The sequence below is a fragment of the Triturus cristatus genome, chromosome 10 (genome assembly GCF_964204655.1).
Source record: "Triturus cristatus chromosome 10, aTriCri1.1, whole genome shotgun sequence".
Lineage (NCBI taxonomy): Eukaryota > Metazoa > Chordata > Amphibia > Caudata > Salamandridae > Triturus > Triturus cristatus.
Genome location: NC_140593.1, coordinates 406,768,274 through 406,779,435, shown reverse-complemented (window position 1 = coordinate 406,779,435; position 11,162 = coordinate 406,768,274).

The following is an 11,162-nucleotide window of genomic DNA, read 5'->3' as shown; positions in this document are numbered from 1 at the left end:
AACACAGAAAGGAAAGCAAGAAAGAAAAGAGACAATGAAATTAAAGAAGTGGAGAGAAAAAACAATAAAGATATAAATAAAAGTTTTTTTGTTTTTTTTAATAAAATACATTTTAATGCACTGCTATCCTCAATAATGCTTTTTGGATTTGTCTAATCATCTTCCAAATATTTTACTGCAGTGCTTCCCAAACTTTTTAAAACCACGACCCACTTTTTAGAATGGCAAACTTTTGCGACACTCCTACCTTTAATAGCCATGGGGCCGGCGATTTGTTTAATGTAACTAAAGTATTGTGTGGCAGGGAATTTTCTATTGAAATATCCACTAAATTTGCACAGACATACAGTTTTACTATGTTACATATTTCATGTAATCAGTCTTGGGAGACATATTTCCAACACAGGCAACATGTGTTTCACTCAGTGGTGGCAAATAAGTCTAGGGCCTTTTCAAGGCTGAAGTAACAAGAGATATTCATCATATATATATTTAAAGTATGAAACTACATAGTAACATAACAATTCACATCATGTAAAAAATCCAGGAAGAAACAGTGTCAATAAATAAAAAGAAGAAAAGGGAGAATACATGGAACAAGAGAATAAACAGAGACAAAACAAATTAACATTAATTATTAATAGTAAACAATTTTATTGGAAAAATGTGAGTGATACATGCCTGTTATAGCACTTCATGGAACAAGAGTGAGTGACTTTGAATTTTCAACTATCTGGAAGCATGCTTGTGGATGTGTAGAACCACACATGGGTGTATAGGGTAAAATAAATGTAACTAAGAGTTGTCTGCTACTGGGCAAGGTAGAAAAACCTTGCAGAAGAAATCAATAGGTGAATTTTATTAGCGGGAAGTTCATGCCTCATCCCAGTGTTCCACAAGTTAAGTGGATGTGAATAATCCTACCAAGTATGCAAAATGGTGTTTGTTTAATGACAAACAAATATATTTCAAGGAAAAACAGTTCACTTGAAAGTGAGAATGTTAAATTCTTGGGGAATGATTCCATAGTGTCTGAGTTCCCTGTTACACAACAAAAAAACCTAGTTTATAAAGTAATCAAGGTCCTGTTTTATGGGATATCTCAGTGTAACTGAAGATATCCATTTACAGTGTATTGTAAACACAAATATCACAAACAATTAACAATAGTAATGCAACCTAAGGAATGACAGAGAATAAAGAGAGCCTGTGAGCTCAAAATTGGCTCGATAAACAAATTGCAGCAAAAAGGTGCAGAGCAACTCTGTAACCGAGTGCGTAGGAGGATTTACTCCTCAGGCTCCTGGTCAAAATTCAAGGAGAAGGAGGGGACGTCGTTGCCCCAGGAGAACATTCCATGCAATATGGCACCCGGCCAAGCAGCCGCTATTGCTAGCTCTGCCTGTTTTAATCATGTCTTCTGCACACATGATTAATCTCACAATCCTGCATGCTACCATCTGTATCATGGCAGGCATCTTAGAATGGGAGTATATTGGAATGAGTCCATGTAATACAAAAGTGGAAACTAAAGTAATATTCTTAATATGGAAATGATAGGCCTTGGCTGACATTTGAAAAATTTGGGGTGAACTCCACCCTAGAAGATATTTTCATTATTGAGAGGGATGGGTAAAATTAGGAGTATAGAAATCAAATAGTAGATATAAGCATGAGGTTTAAGAAAATAGGAGAAAGGTTTATTAGTGATTAGAAATATAGTTATATAAATAACACAGATACACAACCATTATGCCTATAAGCACATTAACATACTCCCTGAAAACATAAGTCAATTCATTATTTTTGCCATAACCTCCTATAAATACAGGTAAGGTTAAGGAAGCGATCTCCAACTATTAATATCCCTCAATGAAACATAAGATATGTTATACAGGAGGATTTGATGAGAGAGAGCATTTCATTCTGTATGACAAGAAATTCATACATTTACAGATTTCATTACAAGGGAAGCCTATCTAGTATTTACAGTAACCAATAATGCATTTTATTGTCTTAATTAATGCCCAACTTTACTGTCTCCACTTGATGAATCCAGAGACTTTCTCTTTGCCTTAAAAGCAGTTCTTTGTTGCCACCACTGGTGGGTGACAAGATATGCTCAATAGCAAGGAATTCAAAATTTCTGTCATGTTCATAATCTTTGATGAAGTGCTCAACTAGGGGCAATTTAGTATATTGTTTATGTATATTCCGGTAGTGTTCATGGATAAAGATTTCGGAGGACTCTTTGTACTTCCAATTTTGGCAAGGACATTTGAGAGCTTATATAACAAATGACCTGTTGCATTTGAGAAGCTGATTGATAGAACAAAGAGATCCGTTACGAAATGTTATGTTCCGTGTTATGCTCATTTCCATTGTACAGATTGAATAGTTGTGAGAAATACAGAAACCTTATTTGATCTTGTTTTTTTGATGAAGAGTCAAAGTAAGAAGGACACTATATCTGTTTCAAATTTCTGGCTCTCCGAGAGCCCATCTGTGGAAAATCCATGATGTTAATTTTTTTAAGAATATGATGAAGCCCCAGCAGATGCCAGTGTGTCCTTAGAATTTTCATAATATGAGGATGACCGTTAGATATAAATCAGATTAGATCTTTGTCATTTGGCTTTTTGTCCTTGGTTTTGGATTGTCCTGTTAGTTGCCTTAACAGTTTGGTCAGTTTCCCTTAATGCCACTCACTGAAGGCATACCTTGTAGGAGGGGATCTACAGCTGGCGTGCCGGTTTGTACAATTCATGGGTAGAGCAGAGGAAAAAATGAAGAGACCCGGTGCGCAATAAGCAGTTTTTTTTAACGTGGGCTCGCCATTTACCTGAACTGGCACTCTTCATTAGGAAACGCACAATGAAAAAAAGCCTTCCTTATTAATATATCAAAAAACAACTTCTTATTAAGTACGGGGCACTAGGCACTTTATGGAACTGCAGCACTTATTCCGTTATAATTCCAACAATGAGGCTGCTACATCATGTCAAAACCTTTTAATGAAAAAGTTTGTTATTTTAAAATATATGCAACCCAATGGTACCTTTTTCTTTACGCACAATGCACCAGGGACTTTACGAGTCTGTTAAAACCGGGAAATCAAGGACTGCTCAATGCATATTGAATGAAATGATATTCCGTAGGAGTACTGCACAAATTAGTAGAATGAAATATGTTGCGTAGATAATATAAACTGTACCATGGCTTTTTACTGTTGGATACTATTCATGATGTAACTGTGGTTTTATTTTCATGAATTTCGTCATCGAGCGATTTTGTAAAGGTTTTAATTAACTTATACAATAAAAATGACTTACTTACTTACTTAATGTCACTCACTGTATCCTCTTTCACAACGCCTGTGTTTAATCTCTTGAGCAGGGTTGTATGAAGGAGGGAAGCATGGTTAAACCAAGCATGCCTCTACAACGCAGCCTGAACCACGAATCCGACGTAACCATGCATGCCTATACCACGCATTCCTTTTCCACACATTTTCGTTGTAAAGGCATGTTTGGTAAGGGAATGTGCGTTGTTTAGTTTGCCACTCCCCTGACTCTTCCCTCCGCCCTAAGCTATCTCCCCTGCCTTGCTCCCCACCCCCTGCACAGAGTCCTAAAACCTGCCTGGTCCTGTCCTTAAAACTAACCCTACCACACCCCTGAGGCCTAAAACGTTGCCCCCTTTTTTTTTAAACTACACTGACCCATCCCCCACCCTGAGACTTAAAACGTACCCCTGCGCTGCCCCACTCTGAGGCCTAAAACCATTCCCTCCCCAGCCCTTAAAACTACCCGACCCCCTCACCTTGAGCCCTAAAACCTATCCTCACCCCCACAACCCCGAAACCCAGCCCTTAAAACTACCCCAACTCCCCCAACCCCGCCCTGAGCCCTAAATCTGACACACTACCCTTTAAAACTGACCCTGCCCCAGCCCAACTTACATGTCGGCATTCCTGTCTGCTTTCCGTTCTGACGTGTCCTCTTCCGATGCCTCCAGTCAGTCTCCTCACCCTTTCGGATAGCTAGACCACGCACTGCCTTAACCACGCATGTGGGTAGTTGAGGCATATGTGTGGTTAAGGCAAGCGTGGTTTAGCTTGTGGAGAAATGGTACGCATGGCTCAGCCCGCGTAGTAAAGGCCGTTTCCTCTTGAGCAGTGGTTTTTATAACTAACATGTTACTGCAGTTTCTTCTGGTTCAAAGCAATTCACTCTTGGGAATATTTGTATTTATGCTAGCAGGGTGACAACTTTATGCACTAAGTATGGAGTTAGCTGCAGTTTATTTTCTGTGAATTGTTGTTTGGAGGTGGCCTTCTTCAATAAAGTTGGTAAGATCCAGAAAATTCACTTGAGTATTGGAGATGTTGGGCCCGATTCACAGAACTAACTTAAGACAAAATCCTAAACTTACTACCATTTTGGTATTCACAGAAGGCACTTACTCATTTTGGTATTCACAGAAGGCACCTACTCATTTTGGTATTCAGAGAAGTTAGGAGTCCTAACTTTAGGACTCCTAAATGCCTTCTGTGAATACCGAAAGTCTTAAAATTAGGATTTTTCTCAGTTTAGTAGTAGTATAGTTAGGACTCCTAACTTTAGGACACCTAAATGCCTTCTGTGAATACCGAAAGTCTTAAAATTAGGATTTTTCTCAATTTAGTAGTAGTAAAGTTAGGACTCCTAACTTTAGGACTCCTAAATGCCTTCTGTGAATACCGAAAGCCTTAAAATTAGGATTTTTCTCAGTTTAGTAGTAGTAAAGTTAGGAGTCCTAACTTTAGGACTCCTAAACTGAGAAAAATCCTAGTTTTAAGACTTTCGGTATTCACAGAAGGAATTTAGGAGTCCTAAAGTTAGGACTCCTAACTTCTGTGAATACCGAAGTGAGTAAGTGTCTTCTGTGAATACCAAAATGAGTAAGTGCCTTCTGTGAATACGAAAATGGTAGTAAGTTTAGGATTTTGTCTTAAGTTAGTTCTGTGAATCGGGCCTTCTGTATGTGATTCAAATAAAAGTTGGAGAGATTTGAATTCATTGTTCAGATATATTCCTCTAAGGGTTGACAGTGTTCCTTCCATATCACGATGTTGTTGATGTAACTTTAGCATAAAATCACACGTTTAGTAAGATGTTCGAAACACTCATTCCCCTACCAGTATTTCCTCACTTCCCCAATGAAGATACAATCCAATGAGGGAGCAAATGTTGCTTCTATCGCAGTCTGGTGTTTCTGGATAAAATATTCCTGGTTATAGCAAAACATATTATTCATGAGGCAAAACTCCAGCATCCCTAGAATCCTTTCCCGTCAATAGCCTAACATTTGACATTTTTGAAGCGCAGCAAATGTGACAAGTTAAATACAGAGTTTAAAGGGATCTTTATTTATTTCTTGGACTTTCACCACCAAAATTCGTCTTGTGACCCACCGTTTGGGAAACACTGTTTTACTGTGTTTGATTGTAATTAAATAAACTTCTGACTAAGACTCGTGGTGGTTAGAAGGTTTAAAAGTTCAAAGAAGAAATATTATTTCCTGGATGATTTTCAGAGATGCATTTAACAACATGCTCTGATCTGAGGCTTCCGATGTCAAGCTCCTGATCAGACAAAAGACTAATGATGCGTATTCAACAAAATGGTGGCCTGCATGCTGTCCTGCACCTTCAGTCCTTCTTCTGTTTCAAATTCTGCTGAAATAATGCATGGCTCATGTGGCAGGCAGAGAGCTACTCCAAGACAGGCTTCTAGCTACTGGTAGCTAGCGATCAATATGCTGGAGATTTCTATATTCTAATGTCTCAGGATTGCTATATTCTAATGTCTCAATTCAGTCAATGATCTAAGCACCCCAGCAAAAAGAGCCTGGTTAAATGCATTTCTGGAGCCTGAGAAACTGAAGTGGTGCTGTTACAGGAGACCTACATTAAAATGGAAGATACAGGCAAATTGAAAGCAACATACTACTCCACACAAAAATATATGTTTATGACAGTACAAAAACCTGTGGGGTGGTAGTTAAGATTCATAATTTCCTGTGATTCATAGTCCTGTAAACACTTGAAGACAAACCGTGCCCCTATGTTCTAATAAAAGGAAGAATGGGACGAGAAGTGCTCATGATAGGAGCACTGTATGACCCCAGTAAAGTTGAAGACCACTTTATTCTTAATGTTCTTGTAAAGTGTTCAGATTTGTGGAAGTAACACTTATTTTGACTGGGGCTGGGGATTTTAACCAGTTAGTAGATAAGCACATTAGTCTGATCTGGAGTGAGAGGTCGGGCATTGAGCACAATGCACCCAGAAGTAGTTGAACGTGTTTGGCCTACAGGACCGGTGGAGGGTGTTACTCATTAGAGAAAGGGGCTACACATTTTACTCACACATGTATTGTTCGTGCTGTAGGATTGATAAAGTATATGTATCCAAGAATCTGATTTCAACACTTAAAAATGATACTACAAGATCCATTGTGATCCCCATATGGTACATGGGGAAAAGATGTGGCAACGAATGCAGCAAAAGGGACGAAATAAAAGATGCTATCACAGAATATCTAAGATTGATCAATGCCTGAGACGCTAAGGGATGCTCTGAAGGCAGCCACACAAGGGAAACCATTGACACTATCTGCAGCAGAAAAGAGAAATGGGGAACTGCCCTAGAGGAGGCTCACAAAAGTCAGGTGTGAGAAGAAATCCGAGGGCCTTGATGTAGATCGAACTTAAATTGTGTGCACTCTTGGTGAACAGATCAGAGGAGGCAATACTAACACATATAAAAAGAGTGTACGAAACATGCAATAAAACGTATCATTTATCGGCCAAGGCCCTGAAAGCTAAAATAAATTGTTAAACCGTAGCAGGTCTGGGGAATGGGGTCTTGGTAACTAGAGGGAGTGAAAAGAATGTATTTTCCAGGACCCTATGAAACCCTATATGCTCTGTGTGGCCATACTGTAGAGCTGAAGTAGGTTTATTGATAAAATATCTCCACCCGAAATATCCAAAGAGCAGAGAGGCTCACTATCTACTCCGATGTTAGATGACGAGTCACAAAAGTGATCAAATCATCTAAATTGTTCAAAGCTGCGGGATCACATATTTTCACTGGGACTATTACACTACTCAATGCTGACAACAAAATATGCATGATGGCCGTGGCAGAGAGGGATGCAGGTCTACTCCCCGATCTAAAACGTAATGACCAATCAGAATTTGCCAAGTGGCATTAGAGAGCGTATTGCTTACATTGTCAAAAATATCCAGCAGAAAAAAAATAAAGATGGCCTTAACAGCGCTGTGGAAAAGGCGTTTGACAAGCTGTCTAGGCGTGTATAAGGGAAGTTCAGTAGAGGGAAGCTTTTGTGGAAACAATCATGACCAGGCCTGGGCGTAGTTTGCGGAGTTTTGCTACGCGGAACTCCACGAAGTTACAAAAAAAACTCTGCGAAGTTCCGCGAGTGGCGGAGTGCAATGCGAACTGTAGTTTGTGCTGGTATTCATACCGCTCGGGTAGAAATTCTACCCGAGCGGCAGCTCACGCTCACGTACTTCCCAATCGTGCTCGCGTAGCAGAGTTTTCTGCACTCCGCGGACTCCGCGGAGTGCAGAAAACTCAGCGAACGGAGTGAAGTTCACCGCCCAGGCCTAATCATGACATACTACCATTCACCGTCAGTCAGAGCTGTGATAAATGGGGGGAAATTGGCTAGGATAGAATTGCATCATCCCCCCACAGTCATGGCGGGGGGGCTTGTACTCGTGGGGAGACCTTTGCAATGAGAAACTGCAAAGTGGAGGTTCCGTCATGAGTGCCTGACCCCGCCACGACTGTGGGCCCTTCGCTAGAGTGCAGAAGCCTTTTGTGAATCGGGCCGTCAGACACTAGCACGTGTGCCACTCATGGGAGCGCAGCTTAGAAAAGAGACATAGAAGGAAGCTGTGTAGTAATTTTGCACATAGTTCCTTTTTATTCATTTTAATCGTGCTCTGCAGCACAACTTACCTTCCCTACATCTTTGCGCATTTGCATTCAACCGCGTTGTGAATTATGTGCACCTGTGCACATATAAAAATATATCCTTGATGGACATTTTAAACATGTTACCTGATTGAAAAGCACAGCATTAAGTTAGTGCAAAAGTTCTTTTATTGCTGTATTCTCAGTTGGGAACAAGTTGATAAAAATGTGCAGCCTTAAAGTAAAACTAACATGCACCAGTTAGGGTCATCTTCATGAAATGTGCACTTCATTACGCAACGTGTTATATTCCTGGCAGAATCAACACAGATGAACCAAAATGTAGGTTTACAAATCAAACAAACAGTTGCCTGTGTGCAATTGGATGTGCAAACATATGTGCCACTCAATGTTTGCACAGTTGAATATTGTTCATTATGGGCTGTGCTGCCCAATATTTTTCCGGGCTAACACATGAATTTAGACAGCACAGCTCAGAAACAGAACGAGGAAAAAACCTTGCTAACAGTGTTCGAGCTCTACTGTTTGAAAATGAATCGCTGTCGGGGGAAATATTGGGTTAAATAATTGACTTCAGGCACTGCAGGCGCATAATAACAATCTCGGCTCTGCGCTGAGGCAGCGAAGCCCATCATGATACGGCCCCTGCTTGTTTTTCTTGGCAAACCTGACTTAAATGTGAAAGAAACGCCCAGCTCTTAACTTTCTCGCCTTCACAACGCCCTCGGATCAGGAAAGTGACGCATTACAGTTTCCGTTCCAAGGCTACAATGAGCTTAAACCACAGTGGAGCACCTGGAACCAATCAGAACAATGGAATTCGGCACGTGCTCAGCTAGCAGCAGGTGCATTCTTGCTAGGGTGACCCGATTTAGAAGAAAAAAACAGGACAGACCAGACATAAAAGTATGATTAAATCCTTTAACCTTACTTTTATGTCTGGCCTGTCCCGATGTTGTGCAGCGTTGTAAAAAAGGGGAAACTGAAACTACAACGTGGCCGTTTCAAAGCATAACTTAACCACGCATGCATTACAACGCATGCGTGGTTACAACGAATAGCCTTTACCACATGCATACATTTTCTACGATATATGTAGTAAAGGTATGTGTGTTACAGGCTAAAAATAAACAAGCATTGGCATAGCCAATAGGTCTCGCCTTTGGGACCTTATAAGTGTTTAGCCATGCAACAGTTGCATAACTAAATACTTATAAGGTCCCAAAAGCGAGACCTATTGGCTATGCCAAGTGGCCGTGCGGCCGCGAAAGTGATCGCAATCGCGATCAAACATCACAGCGGCCGTGCGGCCGCAAAAGTGAAAGTAATCGCGGCGCGCGCGCCCGCGCACATGCACTGTAGCTCTAGGCTGGCCTGGTAGCACTTTTTGGAGCCCTCTCAATAAGTCTCGGCAGACTAGCGCATGCGCTGAGTCAGGCGAGACCTAAAAAGGGGGCTTGGGGGGTCTCCCCCCACCCAAAAAAAGGCATGAAAAAAACAGGAGGCTTGGGGGGTCCCCCCCCAAAAAAAACGCACTTGTTGAAGTTTCTATGTGGAGGCAATCGAGAGGCAATCAGCGTCGTTAGAGGAAACGGAAAGACACATCCGTTTCCTCTTAATGACGTGCAACGTCAACATGGAAGAACATTGAGAAGAGACGACGTGGAGAGGTAAGGGGAATTTTAGATTTAAAAAAAAAAAAGGGGGTCCGATTTTAGGGATAAGGGCAGGGGAGGGGTATTTGTAAGAAGGGTTTAGGGGTGGGGGAATAACCTTTACCAAGAGTATGCCCTTACCATGCATGAATTTACAACGAAAATCGTTGTAAAAATATGCGTGGTAAAGGAATATTCGTCGTAAAGCTATGCGTGGGAAATGCATTCGCGTTGTAACGCATGCGTGGTAAAGGCATGCGTTGCAATGGAATGCGTTGTAACATCATACAACCGTAAATAAGTACACACACGTGCGCGCGCACACAGATAAATAGTAAATGTCTGGCACACATTTGCAAGCTAAGCATAAATAACAGTAGCTATGGCACGACCTCTACCCTGAGCCCCCCTGCCCTGCTCCATCCATCCCCACTCTGCCTCCTAAAGAAAATCAGTGATAGTTCCAGACAATGTATTTATGTGACCGAATGAATATAAATGTAGGGACCTACTCACAGAAAGCATTTGTGAGTTCAAATGAGTACTCCAGGAGTACTCGTTTACGACTGGTATGCCTTCGTGATTCTGAAAACCCCATCGCCCTATTAGTAAAAGTAAAGTGCCTTTTCTATTTTTTACTAATTGAATATGAATATTCCCTAAATATTCACATTTTATTCCTTTTTTGGGGGGTATTTTGGAGCCAATTGACAAAGGCATGTATGTGAAAGGAAACTGACTACAGGAGTACTCTCTGCTACTCTTACCTGCCTTTGTGGGTTGGCCCCATAGTGTTTAGTTACAAATGCAGTTTATCTTTCATTGGGCCTTTCATTGGCTTTGTTTTCGCACGGGGTGGGCATTTATACTTATGTTAAACAAATACATACATTGGATCTGCTCTGCTAAGCACAAGAGCAGATTCACAAAAGCACTTACGAGTATAGGAAGTAGTCCAACAGGAGTACTCGTTTGCACACTCCTACATGCCTTTGTGAATCGCCCCAAAATATCCAACTCCCTTTAGTAAAAGTGCAAGGAGGATACAATCCTTTCTAATTATGCTAATTGCATATCATATTCTCTGAATACTCCCTTTTTATTCCCACTTTAGAAAGTTTGGGGGTTTATGACAAATGCACGTAAGACTACGTAAATGAATACTACAGGACTACAATTTTACATACTCCAAAATACTTTTGAGAAAGGTCCTAGAGTTCTCTGTACACTTTACCTAGATCGGTTGTGTCCAACGCAGGTGCAGAAAGGCTAGGTCCATGAAACATTATCAGGGTATCCTCAAACATGCATTTATGTATAGTGTCTCTATATGGAATGTCACCTACAGACATTAACTTTAAAGGACCGCATCATGCATCAGTGGCGTAACGAAACTTGAGCCCCCCCCACCTCCCCCAGCCCACCACCTACTACTTTTGCTGAAGGGGCCCCCCTGGAGCTTAGGGGCCCCCGAACCGCAGGGGCTGTGGGGGTTT